This window comes from Sus scrofa, chromosome 13, assembly GCF_054392235.1.
Source record: "Sus scrofa isolate SSC_HxYL_T2T_F1_AM1 chromosome 13, Sscrofa_HxYL_maternal_Yorkshire_Landrace_v2.0, whole genome shotgun sequence".
NCBI lineage: Eukaryota > Metazoa > Chordata > Mammalia > Artiodactyla > Suidae > Sus > Sus scrofa.
Window position 1 is genome coordinate 92,487,876 of NC_139395.1, and position 18,415 is coordinate 92,506,290.

At 42.4% G+C, this 18,415-nt stretch overlaps 2 protein-coding genes across 7 annotated transcripts in view; one reads left to right on the forward strand and one right to left on the reverse strand.

Annotated features, from left to right (window-relative positions):
• Positions 1 to 3,331, reverse strand: part of STAG1 (STAG1 cohesin complex component) — a 420,442-nt gene extending 417,111 nt beyond the window's left edge. For 3 of the 6 annotated variants that reach the window (XM_084989805.1, XM_021071123.2, XM_084989808.1), the window contains exons 1-2: positions 3,148 to 3,331; positions 1,788 to 1,881 (exon numbers count right to left, since the gene is read on the reverse strand). The gene's annotated coding sequence lies outside the window, so the exon portion shown is untranslated. The remainder of the gene's footprint in view (positions 1 to 1,787; positions 1,882 to 3,147) is intronic. The other 3 variants (XM_084989804.1, XM_084989803.1, XM_084989807.1) reach the window with 1 other exon arrangement.
• Positions 1 to 18,415, forward strand: part of IL20RB (interleukin 20 receptor subunit beta) — a 991,209-nt gene that overhangs the window by 753,757 nt on the left and 219,037 nt on the right. The gene's annotated exons all lie outside the window — the stretch shown is intronic.

The window sequence follows — 18,415 nt, forward strand, 5'->3', positions numbered from 1 at the left end:
GTATGTATTTAAGGTTCCTAATCAGTTGAGTTCACCAAAAAGAAGATCATCCTGAGTGGATCTGACTTTCTCATATCAGCTTTAAAAGGGGTTCTTAAAAAGGAGTCCAGGAGTTCCCATCATGGCTCAGTGGTTAATGAATCTGACTAGGAACCATGAGGTTGCAGGTTCAATCCCTGGCCTTACTCAGTGGGTTGAGGATCTGGTGTTGCCTTGAGCTGTGGTGTAGGTTGCAGATGTGGCTCAGATCCTGCATTACTATGGCTCTGGTGTAGGTCGGCGGCTACAGCTGATTCGACCCCTAGCCTGGGAACCTCCATATGCCTCGGGAGCAGCCCAAGAAAATCACACACACAAAAAGAGTCCAGAGGTCAGAGATAGAGATGAAAGTAAACAGTCCTGATGTGAACTGCTCAGGTGGACACATGGTAAAGAACTGAGACAGGTCCCTGGCCAACAGCAAGAAGATGACAACTTTAGTCATATAGCCACAAGGAAATCCTGCCAACAAGTAATGAGCATGGGAGAAGATCTTGAACCTCAGATGAGAATCGCAGCCACAGTTAACATCTTGATTTTAGCCTGGTGAGATGCTGAACAGAGAACCCAGCTATCAGGTAACCCAGATTTCTCACCTATAGAAATTGTAAAAGAGTAAATAGGTATTATTTAAGCTAGTAACTTTGTGGTACTTCTCCATACATAAAAAGAAAACTAATACACTTCTTCAATAAAGAACAAAGCAGCAAAGGAAAAAAGGGGAAGAAAAATCTTTTTCATGAGTGCACTGTATCTCCTCACAGCACTGATTATAAAGATATACAGAGCCAGAATCAAGAGGAAAAGATCAAAACTGTGTAAAATTGCAGACATTTTGCAAGTTTTAATAATTAAGAAGGGCTTCGTGTGTGTGTTTTTTTTAGGCTGCACCCACAGCATATGAAAGTACCCAGGCTAGGGGTCCAATCAGAGCTGCAGTCACAGCAAGATTCAAGCTGCATCTGCGATCTACACTCCAGCCCATGGCAACATCAGATCCTTTAACCCACTAGGTGAGGCCAGGGATCCAACCCACATGCTCATGGATACTAGTCTGATTCTTAACCCACTGAGCTATAACGAGAATTCCCATAATTAAGCAGGGATTTTTCATATACATCCACATAATTTACTACCTTCATTATGGCGATAAAGAAAGTAAGGCTGGAAGAGTTACACCGCAAAGGTCACAAACCTAGAGAATGTTGAAAGTAACTTAAGGAGTTCCCTGGTGGCCTAGCAGGTTAAAGATCCAGCAGTTGTCACTGCTGAGGCTAGGGTCACTGATGCCGCACGGGTTCAATTCCCGGCCTGGGAACTTAAGCATGCGGCAGAGTAACTTCATTCCATGGCTCGCTCTCTCCCCCATACCACAGCTCCCTTAAGGCTTTAAAGGAGACTTTCAAACCAACAGTATTTGTATGCTATCTTCAAAGGAAGCAGTCCTTGCAACCTAACAATTTTCAATATTTCATATCTATTTAGAACCCCTTAGCTTTGTCAGAACAACGGAAGGAAAGTGGATATGAGAAATTTCCAGTCAAAAGCAGTTTGGTTGTAAAAATGACCACTGATAGGCCATCTGAATAAATTTAATGTACATCTTAAAATGTAAAGAAAAAACTGTAATCAAAACATTTGTCGATTTTCTAAAACTTTATTAAGATAGCAAGCAATCTGTATTACAACTTTTCTCAAAGATCAAAAAGTAAGTAAACAACCTTTCAGAATCTTTCACTATTTCTCACCTTGGGATTTTCAGCCTGTAAATTCTTCAGACGTTTTAAATAGAAGAATGTGGTACAATGTATCATACAAGTTTTTTTTCACTGTTGTATTTCCCTAGGAAATATCATCATCAGAATTTACAATTTTCTTTTAAAAAGTGCACGGAAATCAAAAAGGTGGAGTCAAATTCCACATAAGTTACAAGTCACATAACTTTATGCCAACTCAGATACTTTCACAAACATTAACTGTATTTGTTAACAGATGCAAAATAAAGTTCTCTCTAGTCACAACTACAAGAAAGAATAAACTATATTCATCATCTTAACACCAACTTTAACAGCAAATAATTCGCTATTGTCACATACAAACAGCATTGTTTTGAGGCTATAAACGTTCAAAACCATCCCATGATTTATACGCCCGGGACATGATTCTCTGCAATATGAAAAGAATTGATAACATTTCAAATATGGGTAGAAAGGGTGACGTGACAATCCTAAAACCTGAAAATTTCTTAATCCGAACAGCAGACAAGAAGCACCCAGTTCGGACTCTCCAATAGAGGCCCAGGTCCAACTCCAGGCACTCCAGTTTCCCAGCTCTTCACCCCGCCCCCACCCCGAGAAAGGAGGGAAAACAACTTTTATTAGCCTCGCCTCCCGGGGGACTGGCAAACTAGCGGGGCAGTGCTTCGGCCTGGACACGTTTCACAAGGAGGCCTCCGTCGGGGGCGGGGAGGGCAGATAGCGGGAAAGCCCGGCTTCGACGTCCCCTCGGCCCCAGTCGCCAGCCCCCCGCTCCACCCTACAGAGAAGAGGCCTGAACCGGCCGCCACGCCGAGAGACCCCCAGGCCCCTCCGCCGGGCCGAGCTCGTTGTCATGTGACGACGCCGCCGCTAAAACACCGCAGAAACGCAGGGCGGCGGAAAGCATTCGCACCAGCCTGCCCGGGCCCGGCCCCGCCGGGCGCGGGCGAGTCCCGAGAGTCCGGGCGGGGGGGCGGAGGGCGGGCTTGGCGGCGGGCCCGAGCGCGCCACAAAGGCTTCCGCGCCCGTCGCCGTAGTGCCCGAACGGGCGGGGGCACAATTTTCGGGGCCCGCGGGAGGAGTAGAGAGCGACGAGGGCTCCGGGGTGCCCACCGCGCCCACAGCCGTCCTCCCCGGAGCCCGGACGGCCGGCGACCGCCGCGCCCCGCACAGGCCCGCGCGGCCTCCCTCCCCCGCGCGGGGCCCGCGCCCGGCCCGCCCGCTCCCTGCTCGCGCTCTCTCGCTCTCGCCCGGCCTCCATCTTGGATCGGCGCTTCCAGCCCCCGCGCCGCTGCCGCCGCATTCCCCCTCTTTCCCGCCCCCCGCCGCCGTCGCCGCCGCCCGCACTCACCTCAGCTGCCCATCCGGGCGCCGCCGGCCGTCGACCTAGTTTCCCCCCAAAAGTCTCCGGTGTGTTATTCCCGATGTGGGGGGGTTGTTACGGGGTGGTCGCCGGGGGTTCGGGAGCGGGGGCCGCGCCTTCAACGGAGCTGCAATCCTAACCCGCCATCTGGTGGCATTTTCCACACGCCAATGGCGCCGCTGCAGACTTGGGTCCGGACCGCCCTCTGCTGGCCGCGGTGCTTACTGCCTCGCTGACGGGACGGGCCTGCCCGGAAAGGGGAGGGAGTTGAGGCGCGAGCTAGGGGCCATAGCGGGGACGCGCGCAAACGCTTTCCTGTGGGGATTGCGCGCACGCGCACCAGCGGGGCGGGAAACGTGGCCGCTGCGTGACGGCCCGGCCCCCGCACGGAGCGCTGGCCCAGCTCAGCCAATCGCGAGCGGCGGATACCTCTCAGTGAGGGCGCTGTGGACGGTTCGTGGGCCGCCCGAGGCGGGCGGAAGGATGGCCACGGTGGCGCCTGCGCGGCCTGCTAGCCGAGTTGCCGCCCGCCATTTTTGGAGCTTTTCCGAGACCTGGGAGGGAAACACGCCCCTAGCCCCTACACCGAGGCCCCTCCCCAGGTCGCGGGACTGGCGCTTCCCCGCAGCCCCGCCCGGGTTCTGGCGCCCCCATCCCCCCGCCTGTGATATGCTCTGCGGAAACGTAAGGGGGTGGTGGCTCGAAACCATTCCCCCGCCTCCCTTAGGTTTAACAAGGGCCTCAGAGATTAGCTTTGTATTAGCGATTTATTGTTGACCATAGGCGAGGCGATCTCCCTGGCGGGGGCGAAAAGGTTTAGAGAACTGTTTGGGACCTCCCTCGCCGCCGATCTAGATGCTACAGTGCCGGCCCCAGGCCGATTGGCGTCGTCCCTGCCTCTGTAAAGCGGAGCCTCTCCTTAGTGCCGGCTTTGCATAAGGCGGCAGCATTGGCTAGTTAGTGAGAAAAGAATGTTGGTAGACTGGGAAAATACAGCCTCAGCTTTGGAATCAGATTTCTCCTTCCACAGCCTGGGACTACTCTTCAGTAGCTCTGAAATGGACGTCAGAATCCTAGCCTTTTAGCTGCCAAAAAGCAAACAATTGACAACGTGAGATCATGAGCAAAATGTTTTATACCCATAAATGTCGCCTCTTCCTCTGTACCCGACTCTCTGTGGCCTTGGCTCCTACCTTTCACCCACTCAAACTTACCAATACAAAAGTGAATCCTTAATCTCCCAGTTCTTCAGCCCTATTTATTACTCAATTCTCTGTTGCTATAGCCAGCTTTATTTCTGTATTGCCTTAGAATTGCTCAATTCCTTTGGAGCCCTAAGGGCCAGTCTCCAGTAGATTACCCCTATTTCTTTTGCTTTTTTTTGGGGGGGGCGCCCTCAGCATATGGAAGGTAAATGGGAGTTCCCTGGGCAGGGATTTAACCAAGGCTGAAGCTGCAACCTATGTCACAGCTGTGTCAGTGCCAGGTCCATAGCCACAGTGGGAACTCTAGATTATCCTTATTTCTGATTTCGCTCCCAAGAATCACAAGGTGGTTGGATTTTCACTGGGGGAAGTCACAGTTTACCTTGTTGGGTATAAATTTGTGGCTGGTCTCCCACTTAAAATTTTTTTTTACCAATCTTTGGTTCACTTCCTATCGTATTCTCTTCAAGGACTTGCTTTCCTTGTTAAGGTGCCAGTCTCAACCCATTCTAATAGATAAAGTCATCTAGTTTGCAGGGATCAAAGCTATAGGATTCCATTTCTGGTATGATATTGTCTCCATCCTGTTGATGATCACTCAGGTTCTCAACAAATTAATCTCTTCTCCCCTTCTCTCCAAACCAAGTCCTTCTCCCTGGACTACAGATGCCATCCCTTCCCATTTCCTCCTTCTACAACTACTTTGCTAGGGTTTTATATCTTAGCCATTGGCCTCTTCCTGATTTTCAGAAGACAGCTTCCACTGCCTTTTTTTTTTTTTTTTTTTTTTTTCTTTTTTGGAATTTAGGGCCACACCCACAGCATATGGAATTTCCCAGGACAGGGGCTGAATCAGATCTACGGCTGCTGGCCTATGTCACAGCTACAGCAAAGCAGGATCTGAGCCGCATCTGTGACCTAAACCACAGCTCGTGGCAATGCCAGATCTCTAACCCACTGATTGAAGCCAGGGATTGAACCCACATCCTCATGGTTACTAGTCAGGTTCATTACCTACTGCTGAGCCACAATGGGAACTCCTCCATTGTCATTTTTTTAATTTCAGTGCTACTACTCCCTCCATTTACTGTACTATCAACCTTCTTGCTGTCACATTTCTCAAAAGAAGCAGTCAACTACCTTCATTTTGACCTTACTCCTTAGCTTTTATCAGTCTGACCTCTAATAGCAAACTGAAATTATACTTTTAAGGTCATAAGTGTTCTAACTTCCACCCATTTTCTCATTCCTCATTTTCTCGGCACTCTCAATCCTTATCCCCTCCTTGAAATCCTATTTCCTCCTTTTTAAAGACAATTCCTGGAATCTACAACCTACCTGGTTTACTGGTCTTCTGATTCCTTTTCTATCTCCTCTGTATTTCACTCATAGTTCAACTCCTCGCTCTGTTTTTCTGTACTACATTCTTTCTTTTCAAAAGTCTCTAAATTACTGTCTGTTCCTGACTTTTCCTTAACTAAGATTCTTCATATTCAGTTTTCTTTCTAGGAAGCTCCAACTCAAAATTCAGCATTTAAAATAATGCATCTTTCTTGTTCAAATTTCCTGATTTCTCTTAATAACATTTTAATTTCAGATATATTCAACCTTTAGCTGTTTGGAAGGATAAAGTAATTGGTCCTATAACGTGTTAACTTTGTTACAGAATCACACATTTCCCAGGAGCCTCTGTTTTCATAAAATTCTTAATCAAGTTTCCAAAGTTCTTGGCAAAGATTGTCTCTTTTTTTTTTTTTTTTTTTGGCTTTTTGGCTTTTTGCCTTTTTTTTCTAGGGTCGCATCCACGGCATATGGAGGTTCCCAGGCTAGGGGTCTAATTGGAGCTGTAGCTGCCAAGCCTATGCCAGGGCCACAGCAACAAGGGATCCAAGCCGCGTCTGCAACCTACACCACAGCTCATGACAATGCCGATCCTTAACCCACTGAGCAAGGCCAGGGATCGAACCCACAACCTCCTGGTTCTTAATCGGATTCGTTAACCACTGCGTCATGACGGGAACTCCAGTTCTTGGCAAAGATTTTCAAACACTGCAATCTTCACCAACAGCTTCAAGTCAGAGGTATGAACAAAATATCAGAAAGAATACCTGGAGCTAGTGTGGGTGGGAGCTACGGGTTCTTAAGTATTATTTGAGGGCAGGGAATAAGTATCAATAGAACGAACATTTGCTTAATCCAAGTTTCTTGGTACACTCTGAAGTTTCTACCTCATTGTTCATTTCAAATGATCTAAAATGAGACCTGGCCCACTTTGAATGTTCAGGTCAACAGGTTAGATGTCTAATGAAGCCTATGCCCATTAGATTCTTATTTGAACTCAATCTCTTAGCCAACCTGGCCCAAAAGTATAATATTAAATTTAACATTTAATATTATAAATTTTTAACTTGCATTTACAGTTTTATACATTAATGTAATATAAATGTGATATAAATGCTTTATAGACTAAATGGTTAACATTTAGTAACCAAAAACATGAAGAACTTTGCTTTATAGCACAAAAAGCTAGTTTGTGACTATATCTACGGCAGAACTCTTTTTTTTGTTCAAGCCTGCAAGCATTTGGAAGTTCCAAGGCCATGGATTGCATCTGAGCCACAGCTGCAACCTATGCTACAGCTGTGGCAACACCACATCCTTTAATCCACTGTGCCAGGCCAGGGACTGAACTGGTACCTCCATACCCATCCAAGCTGCTGCAGTCAGATTTGTAACCCAATGTACCACAGTGGGAACTCCTGAAAGAACTCCTTTTAAAATTTGGCTGAACTTATGTCTTTTTCCTTTCTGGATAATTTTACCATGAAGATTTCAAAGTTATTCCATTGACTTTAGAGTCCTACTTAAAGTAAGAGACATTCAGCCAACTTGTTTCATGACAATAATGATGGTATTCCTTTCACAGAAGCCCTTGTTTGTTTTCTTTTATTTAGGCCTGCACCTATGGTATATGGAAGTTCCCAGGCTAGGGGAGCTGCAGCTGCTGGCCTACACCACAGCTTACAGCAGCGCCAGATCCTTAACCCACTGATCAAGGCCAAAGATTGAACCCGAATCCTCATGGGTAGTAGTCTGGTTCTTAACCCACTGAGCCACAACAAGAACTCCCAGAAGCCTTTTTTTTTATGACTTTTTTTTTTTTTTTAAGAGCTGTTTAAGGTTCACAACAAAACTGAGAGGAAGATACTGAGATTTCCCATATGCCTCTGCCTAAGCATATGTACAGCTCTCCTCCTTGGTTATTAGCATCACTCACCAGAATGATACAGATACTATTGAGGATTGATGCATCTTAATCACCCAAAGTCCATGGTTACCTTAGGACTCACTCTTGGTGTTGCACCCCTATAGATTTGGACAAATGTATAATGACATTCATCCATCATTATAATATCATAATAGTATTTTCATTGTCTTAAGAATCCTCTGTGTTCTATGTATTCCTCCTCCCTCACCCCTGGCAACCAACTGATCTTTTCTTCTCTTTTTCTTTTTAGGGCCACACCCTTGGTATATGGAGGTTCCCAGGCTAGGGATCGATCAGAGATGTTGTCGCCAGCCTATGCCACAGCAACGCCAGATCTGAGCTGTGTCTGCAGCCTACACCGCAGCTCACAGCAGTGCCAGACACCTAACCTACTATGCAAGGCCAGAAATCGAACCTGTGTCCCCATGGATGCTAGTCAGATTCTTTTCCACTGAGCCACAATAGGAACCCAACTGATCTTTTTATTGTCATCCGGCCTTTTTTTTTTTTTTTTTTTTTAATGGTTACACCCATGGCATATGGAAGTTCCCAGGCTGGGGACTGAACCCACACCTCTGCAACAACCCAACCTGCTACAGCTGAGTTCTTGACACACTGCACCGCAGCGTGAACTCCCCTGACTCCTGACTTTTTTTTTTTTTTTCATTTCTTTTTAGTGCTGAATAATAATTCATTGTCCAGATGTACCACAGTTTATTTATCCATTCACCTACTGAGGGAAAACTTGGTTGCTTCCAAGTTTTGGCAATTACAAATAAAGCTGCTATAATCATTCCTATACAGATCTTTGTGTGGACATATTTTCAACTCCTTAGAAATCACACTAGTGTGATGGCTGGATCATATGGTAAGAGTGTCTCTAGTTTTGCAAGAAACTGAAAAATTGTCTTCCACAGTGACTGTACCACTTTGTATTCCCAACAGCAATGTAAGGGAGTTTGTTGTTCCATATCTTCACCAGCATTTGCTGTTAGTGTTCCAGATTTTGCCATTCTAATAGGCGTATAGTGATAACTCTTTGTTTTAATTTGCATTTCTCCGATGACAAATCATGTAGAATCTCTTTTCATAAGTATATTTGCCATTGTTTATCTTCTTTGATGAGATGTCTGTTAAGGTCTTTGGCCCATTTTTAAACTTGGTTGTTTGTTTTCTTGCTATTGAATTTTAAGAGTTCTTTATATATTCTGGGTAATAATAGTTCCTTTATCAGATATGTCTTTTGCAAATCTTCCCTCACAGTCTGTGGCTCATCTTCTGATTCTCTTGACATTGTCTTTTGTAGAATAGTTTTTAATTTTACTGAAATCTAGTTTATCGATTATTTCTTTTACGGATTGTATTTTTGGTGTTGTATCTAAAAGGTATCATCATAGCTAAAGTCATCTAGGTTTTCTCTTATTGTCTAGGAGTTTTATAGTTTTGCATTTTACATTAGGTCCATTATCCATTTTGAGTTAATTTTTTGTGGAGGATGTAAGACCTGTGTCTGATTCCTTTTTTTTTTTTTTTTCTTTTTTTGCATGTGGATGACCCAGTTTTTCCAGCAACGTTTATTGAAAAGACTATCTTTACTCTATAGCCTCTTTGCTCCTTTGTCAAAGATAAGTTGATTATATTTATAGGGGTTTACTGGGCTATTATCTTCCGTTGATCTATTTGTCTATTCTTTTGCCAGTATCACAACTGTCTTGATTACTGTAGCTTAATAGTAAGTTTTGAAGTCAGGTAGCATTAGGCCTCCATCTTTGTTCTTCTGCTTCAACATTATGTTGGCTATTCAGGGTCTTCTGCCTCTCTATATAAACTTCAAAATCAGTTTTTTTATAGCCATAAAATAGCTTGCTGGAATTTTGATTTGGATTGCATTGAATCTCTAGATTAATTTGGAAAGAACAGACATCTTGATGATATTGAGTCTTTTTATCCATCTCTTCATTTATTTAGTTCTTTTCTTATTACATTTGTCCTACTTTTATTATTTTCCTCCTATATATCTTGTAAGAAAAACTTTTCAAAGTACCATTTGATTCATGATTCTTCCCTTTTTCTGCCTCTTTTACAGAGTTCCAGGTACAGCTACTGGATACTTAGACTAAAGAGAAGTCTTCTGATTATGCCTTCTTACTCTTCGCTTTGACTACCTCTATAAACCACATGAATATCTATAACACAGTATCTTAAGGACAATGACCACTGTCTCATTTTACTGTCTCAAAATCAAGTGTTCTTCCTTTGCATTTTTCACTTGGCTATAGGATATTTGCTGTTGCTTATATTGTTAAATTTAACAAAAATCAGAAATGATTTTCTCTTCTTTTCTACTCTTGCAATTAAGGTGTGCTACCAAGTGGTGGCAGTAATATGCCACAGTGGCCTACCTTTCAGATTAAACAATGATTTTTCAATTCCTTCTAAACAATGGGTAATCAGTTCTATCCCAAATTTGGTAATAAGCAGGAGCCGGGATACCTCCCCTTTCAGATTCAGTAATCTAGTTTGAGGCAAAACTGTATTCTACAGAAATAGAGGAAAAGAACTACTCAGACACTTAAAAAAAAGAAATCTCATAAGCAGAGGGCTGGAAATAGTATAGGTAGAGAATTAAATATCATTTAGGGTTAGAAAATAAAATATCAGTAGAACAACCATTTACTTAGTCCAAGAGTCTTGGTGTCCTTGCAATTTCATTTTAAAAGATCTGAAATAAGCCCTGACATACTTTAGAGAGTCAACCTGGATAAGGTTGATATATAAAATATTGTTTCCATATAAACAGAAAAACCATTCTCTAATTTTTTTTCAAAGAAATATACAGTTAACAACAAATAAAAGGGAACAAATAGATTGTAACCAATCAAAAAGCACAAAAGAATTGATGATGAACAGCAACAAATCTCATGCTAATCCTTTCTACCTTTAGGACTGGTCCACAGGGACAGCCTCTCGCAATGTCTTTGTTTGTGATTACTGTACTTCTAAATACAGTGTCAGCTTTAGACAGCATCTAACAACTCCCTGGCACAAAAGATAAGGATTATGTTAACATCTAGTCTTCCAATATTTAAGTTACATTAATTTTCTCTTTTTTGGGTTATCTTTGTAACTTTTAATAGTACACTGTAAAACTCTAGATAGTATTTCGACCTTAGATAGTACTTTAACTCTCCAATATTAATACCACCATTCTTCCTTCTACTTACCTCCCTTAAACACAGTTAACATTTTTTGCAGCAACACCAGATCCTTTAACCCACTGAGTGAGGATGGGGATTAAAAAAATCAAGTTGTTTCTATTTATTCATTTATTTATTGTCTTTTCTAGGGCCACACCCACGGCATATGGAAATTCCCAGGCTAGGGGTCTAATCGGAGCTGTAGCTGCCAGCATACGCCAGAGCCACAGCAACATGGGATCCGAGCTGCGTCTGCAACCTACACCACAGCTCATAGCAATGCCAGGACCTTAACCCACTGAACAAGGCCAGGGATCGAACCCACAACCTCATGGTTCCTAGTCAGATTTGTTTCGGCTGCACCACGACGGGAACTCCAAAATCAAGTTGTTTCTAAAAAATAACTTTTTAATGTGAATATTACATGTGTGTGACCAATTAAAAAATAACTTACCTGTGTTTTTTTTTTCCCCCTAGAGTCTTAGTTCTCCTTTCCAGAAGCAGTCACTGTTCCATTTCAAGAAGCTTTTGGACTTTCTCTTTAATCATGGAGTTATAACATTTCTAGGGGTAAATATTTAACAAGTTATCAGGACTAGAATTGCAATTTTTTCTTCTGAATCCATGTAAGCAGTCACTGCATATAAACATCTGTCAATGACATCTAGATAGACATGCACTGAGCACTTTAACAGTCTATATGACATACTTGGGGTTTGGGGGGGATTATTTTGTTACAGCTATATTGAGCTGTGGCTGACATATAATAAACTGCATATATTTAAAGTATATGATTTTGGAGTTCCCATCGTGGCTCAGTGATTAACGAATCCAACTAGGAACCATGAGGTTGCAGGTTTGATCCCTGGCCTTGCTCAGTGGGTTAAGGATCTGGCTTTGCTGTGAGCTGTGGTGTGGGTCGTGGACGCGGCTTGGATCCTGCATTGCTGTGGCTGTGGTGTAGGCCAGCGGCTACAGCTCTGATTCAACCCCCTAGCCTGGGAACCTCCATGTGCCGCAAGTGCAGCCCTAAAAAGCAAAAAATAAAAATAAAAAAAATAAAGTATATGGTTTATCCGCAACCTCTATATAAACCCATGGAATCACCATAATCAAGGTAATGAATATAGCTATCAGCTCCAAAAGTTGTCTCATAGCCCTTTGTAATCCATCCCTCCATGCTTTTATTCATCTTGTCAGGCAGCTACTGGTCTGCTTTCTGTCACTATAGGTTAATTGTGTTTTCTAGAATTTTATATAAATGAAATAATATATTATTTACTCTCTTTTTTGTCTTATTTCTTTACTTAGGACAATTATTTTGAGATTCATCTATATTGCTGGGTATAGGAATCATACATTCCTTGTTAGTGCTGCTGTAGAATTCCATTGCAAGATTAGACTACAGTTTGTCCATTTACCTGCTAATGGACATAGTTTCTTTTCTTATAATAAAGCTGCTATTAACACTCGGACACTATGATTGTGTTTCACTGGATTTCATCTTTAGTAGGTAGACTAAAATGGCTGTTGGTAGAGCAAGGGCCAAAAATACAAATGCCCACAGGAGCCAGACAGAAAATATAAATAAGTAGGGGGAGGGGGAGATTCGACATAATAAAACAACGGTTTAAGCTTTATGGTAAATGACAAACTGATATTTGGCATCCATGTTGGGAGGGTGGAGATTATGACAAACAGGAGCCTTGAATCCTGTCCAAAGCAAGTAGTGTCTCAGAACCACCTGGCTGTTGCCAGGCTATCCAGTATGGCCAGGTATTCCTTTTACTTTTCCAGACTGTGTGTGAAATTTCTTGATTTTTTTTTTTTTTATGGTCATACCCACTGCATATGGAAGTTCCCAGGCCAGGGATTGAATCTGAGCTGTAGCTGCAACCTACACCTCAGCTGCTTCAAGGCCTGATCCTTTAACCCACTGCACCAGACTGTGGATCAAACATGCAGCTGCAGTCAGATTCCTAATCCACTGCACCACAATGGGAACTCCCCTTGATTTTTTAAAAAATAGGAAACAAATGAAAAAATGATAAGATTCAGGAATCAATACAGGAGGAAATTGAAATTGACTTGAATAAAAACCCTGACATTCGTTCAATTGGGTACTGACTACGCATTCATCGTATCATTCTTATTATTACAATTTTCATAATAAATACAACTTGTAAAAATTAGCTTTGGATAAAGCCAATTAGAGAAAGAGGTTTGGTTTGGCAAATGCACTTTGTAATGGTCCCATCATGCAACTGAATCCATCACCCCATCATAGACAGAACTTGACAACCTCAGGATTTCCCATAAGATTCAAGCCTTCCCCATAGTGTGTAAGACTGAGGAATAGAGAATTTGTTGAACCCTACTGACAAGCCAGGGGATAAAGAGAGACAGAGAAAGGAAGTTAAACAGAGACGGAAACAGAGGAAGCCCAGAAAGGGTTTAACCTTTCAAGCTTGGTTCCTTCTAATCTCATCTATCAGAGAAATATTCCCTAGTTCCTGGGACAGGGCGTGTGGAGGAAAGAGAAAGATTGCCGAATTCTCCCCTCCTGGGGAGTAGAAATTTTTTCCCCTCTATGAAAAAAAAAAAAAAAAAAAGAGTGAGAGTGTGATGCCCTGCCCAGATCCCCCTACAATAAGAGCCTGTTCCAAGTACAGAGTGCTATTGGCAGTCTTTGGTAACTTCAGGATTGCTACATTTGCAGAAAGCTAAATTGCTTTCTTGATCAAGGCACCTTGATCTCTTCCCAAAACTGTGAGAAATAAATTTCTGGTGTTTAAGCTACCCAATCCCTGGCATTTTGTCAGGGCAGCCAAGCTGCTAAAACAGGTGACTGTTCTTAGATTGATGCACTCTAAAAAGATAATGAAAAGCTGAGAGTGATTAATCATCAACTGAAAGCTAAAATGCAGGATCTCTTTGGTAGCACAAAGTGGCTCTCATCTCCTACAGTGGGAGATCAGAATAAACTCAGAGTGGCTAATCTCCAAAGATTAAACTTTTAGTCGAGACAGATATACTAAGCCCAGGTCAACGCCCTGGCTGGGAAAGACTGGGGCTTGACACAGTAGATGAGGATATTCCCAGAAGTGGCCCACCCTCCTATCCTAAGACCTATCCTTTCCCCATTATTCAGAGATGGTGGAAAGACCTCTTCCTGTTTGTAGCAACATGGATAGAACTAGAGATTCTCATGCTAAGTGAAGTAAGTCAGAAAGAGAAAGACAGATACCATATGATATCCCTTATACGTGGAATTGAAAATATGGCACAGATGAACCTATCTATAGAACAGAAACAGACTCATAGATGTGGACAGCAGACTTGCAGTTGCCAGGAGAGAGGGGAAGGGAAATGGATGGACTGGGAGTTTGGGGTTAATAGATGCAAACTCTTATATTTAGGAAGGATAGACAATGAATCCTGCTGTAAAGCACAGGGAACTATGTCCAATCACTTGTGATAGAACATGATGAAATAAATGAGAAAGAGAATATGTATAGATGCTATGACTGGGTCATGTTGCTGTACAGCAGAAACTGATAGAACAATGTAAATCAATTATAATAAAAACATTTTTTTAAAGAAAAAAAAGACCTCTTCAAGATTTGTTCTTAGGTTGTCTCCTGTCCAGTAGGCCTTAATTGATGTTAAGTCTCAATGTGCTGGATATAATAATGGAGGAAAGGAAATGTACCCCAAGGAACTTCAATACCTGGCCAGCATATGCTGACAGAGTGTGTGTAGGATTGAATTTTTAGGGTGTTTGATGAAAAAGAAGGGAATACAAGGATGGATAAGTGAGAAATTAGATTTGGGAGCACTCTCCTAGTACTCAGGATTTAATGTCATTATAAAATCCCCAAAAGACAATGTGAATTTACTACTAGGATGATTTTTTTAGAAGCATGGAAAAAGTGATGGTCCACAGGAAACTGGGTTAAGATGCTGTAATTGCCAGACAGTGAAATTGACAGACAGTGAAAGAAAGAATTTAAAGAATCAGACTAGTTATGCTGGAGATCATATACTATGCAAAGATGAAAAAACTCACCAGATGACTTGATTACAGAAGGCCAGCAGGCTATACCATATGTCTGGGACATAAGAATTGTATGGTTGTGAGGGGCACCAGTATCATTAAGAGGCTGAGTAGTGACTTTCTATAAGCCAGAACTCAATGTAAAGGAAGTCATTAAAGAACTAAGTTTACTGATAGCATCAGGGATAATAGGACCCCCAAATGATAGAGGACAGGTTGTGGGGTTTAATGATCAGAAATCAAGTTGAGCAACAACAACAACAACAAAAAGACAAAAGACAAAAAATAAAAAAATAAATAAATAAATAAATAAATAAATATTATTAAAAAAAAAAAAAAAAAAGGAGTTCCCATCGTGGCGCAGTGGTTAACAAATCTGACTAGGAACCATGAGGTTGCGGGTTCGGTCCCTGCCCTTGCTCAGTGGGTTAACGGTCCGGCGTTGCCGTGAGCTGTGGTGTAGGTTGCAGACGCGGCTCGGATCCCGTGTTGCTGTGGCTCTGGCGTAGGCCGGTGGCTACAGCTCCGATTCAACCCCTAGCCTGGGAACCTCCATATGCTGTGGGAGCGGCCCTAGAAAAGACAAAAACAAAACAAAACAGAGAATCATCACAGTCTCCTTTTCAGAGTAGGTGGGTGCATATGGAGGGCAGGTAATAAATGAAGTCCTTTCCAAGGTCCAGGTCACAGTGGGCCCAATGGCTTACAGATTCACATTAATCATTTCTTTAGTCCTTACATATAGAATCAGAATAAATATACTTCAAGTTGGCACAATCCCCACATTGGGTCCTTGGCCTATGAAGTAACAGCTATTATAATGGAGAAGGCCAACTGGAAGCCTCTGAAATTGCCTCCTTCCTTAGTCAAGACATAAATTTTATTTTATTTTATATTTTGGACACACCTGCAGCATCTGGAAGTTCCCAAGCCAGGGACTAAACCCATTGCCATGACAGCAACCCAACTCCCTGTGCCACAAGGGAAATCTAAGACATAAATTTGTATAAGTGTTGCTGGGGGGATGATGGAAATTAGTGTCACTCCTGAAGATCTAGGGGATTAAGGGTGGTGATCCTTATCACACTCCATTTTATTCAGCAATCTGGTTCCTACAAATGCCAGACCGATTTTGGAGAAAGATACAAGATAAAATTCTTTGCTAGAGTAGAATAACATAGATACAGGTACATGGTATGTGACCATTAACTGATAAGTATATTCTTTTTTCTTTTTCTTTTTCTTTCTTTTTTTTTTTTTTTTGTCTTTTTGCGATTTCTCGGGCTGCTTTCGTAGCATATGGAGGTTCCCAGGCTAGGGGTCCAATTGGAGCTATAGCCACCCGCCTACACCAGAGCCACAACAACACAGGATCCAAGCCGCGTCTGCGACCTACACCACAGCTCACGGCAACGCTGGATCCTTAACCCACTGAGAAAGGCCAGGGATCAAACCCACAACCTCATGGTTCTTAGTCAGATTCCTTAACCACTGAGCCGCAGACGGAACTCCTGATAACTATATTCTTTCGCACCTCTCTCAGAAAAGAGAATTAGAAAAAGTTCTCATTTACATGTAACGGAAAACAATATACATTTACATTTATGCCCCAGGGGTATGTTAATTCTCCCACCCTTAGCAATAATATGGTTGTCAAGATCTGTGAAGGGTCTAAGACTTCACCCAATTTGCAAGCTGGCAATTTAGCTTGCCACTTGTGTGGATGCTGGCAGAAGACATGAGATTCCTGGATCTAAGTCAGTAGATTTTATTGCTCACAGCACAGCAAGCAGCATGAAGCTTACATTTGCATTATTTCCCTTGCTCCCCAAGAACTATGAGGAAGATGTGGAGTGGTCTAGATAGAGATGTACATGTTTGCATCATGGCTGAAATACTCTGAGTTTAGAGAACCCAAAACTTATCAATTTGCCCAAACTTTTCCTCAGAGGGAGTCATTATCTTGATTATATCCAACAGTAAACAAAGCTGTCTTTTGCAAATATCATGATATCACTTATATGTGGAATAAAAATGGTACAATAGTGAGCATATTTACACAAGAGAAACATACTCACAGACATAGAAAACAAACTTATGGTTACCAAAGGGGAGAGAGGGAGAGGGATAAGTTAGGATCTTGGGATTACAGATACACACTATATAGTAAATAGATTAACAACAAGTTCCTACTGTATAGTACAGGGAACTACATTTAATATCTTGTAATAACCTAAAGTGGAAAAGAATCTGAAAAAATATATATTATGTATAAAATATATGTATTATGTATACTTATTTATATCACAGAATCACTTTGCTGTACACTAGAAAGTAACACAACACTGTAAATCAATTATACTTCAATTTTTTAAAAAGCCATCTTTTGTTCTGGAGACACCATCTCTATCTTTTAAGGTTTTTCCTATACAGACATCCTTGAAACAATAATTCAAAACAAATGCTGTTTGTGTCTGCATGTAAGATGTGAAGAAATAGAAGAGATCCCTGGAAGATTGTCTCCCAACTCTGCAGAGTTGGAGGTACAGGCTTCCAAAGGCAACCCAGTTTTACCAGGAAACACAGCAAGCCTCCCTGAGCTACAAGTTATGGCTGCCAACCTAAACTCTTTATGTTATTTGATTCCAGGGAGCTTCAGGAAAAAAGAGTCACCATTCTGGCATCAGGTTACACAATGGTGGTATAGAGGAACATGCTTGGCACTCAGGTGAGCCAATTGCACACCTTTTGGTGAACTCTTGCCCCATTTTTACCATAAATGCACTAATGTAGCAATATCAACCCAAGAAGGACATTGTGACCAAGGTTCATACCATTCAAGGTTGAGGGTCTGGGTCATGCCACCAGACCAGCAAAGATGATAGTTGAGGGTGAGGGGAATCCAGAATGGATGGAGAAATAGGGGGACAATGAGTATTAGTTGAAGCCAGAGACTAACTGCAATACCAGGGATTGTAGTCTGTGCTAATAACTTTCCTTTTTAATAGTTCCTACAGAAAAAGAGGCCCACATCAATTGTGGCATTTCTGCTCCAAGAACATAAAAGAAGTAATATATCTGAACAGAACAAGGACTAGACTGTGTTACCTAACCAAATTTGGGTCCACTTGTCCAATGCATAGCAAAGCCAATCTACTGACACAGTTGTAGGGAAGGAAAGTATAGCATTTATTGCAAAGCACCCAACATAGGGTCAAGCAAGAAGAATGGCAGCTCATGTTTAAAATAATTGAACTCTTGGATGGCTTTTGGGGAAGGTTTTTTCAAAAGGCAAGGTGGGGCATTCCCTGGAGGTGCAGTGTATTAATGATCCAGTGTTGTGACCACTGCAGTGCTGGTTTGATCCCCGGCCTGGAACTTCCACATGCCATGGGCTTGGTTGGTAGTGAGGTAACTGGGTGGTTTTTGGGAATCTCAGTCATCAACTCTCTATTTTCTACTGGGCTAGGTTCTATGTGCTAATGGTCAGCATGCAGTTAACTTTTTCCATCTGGTGGGGGTCTTATAA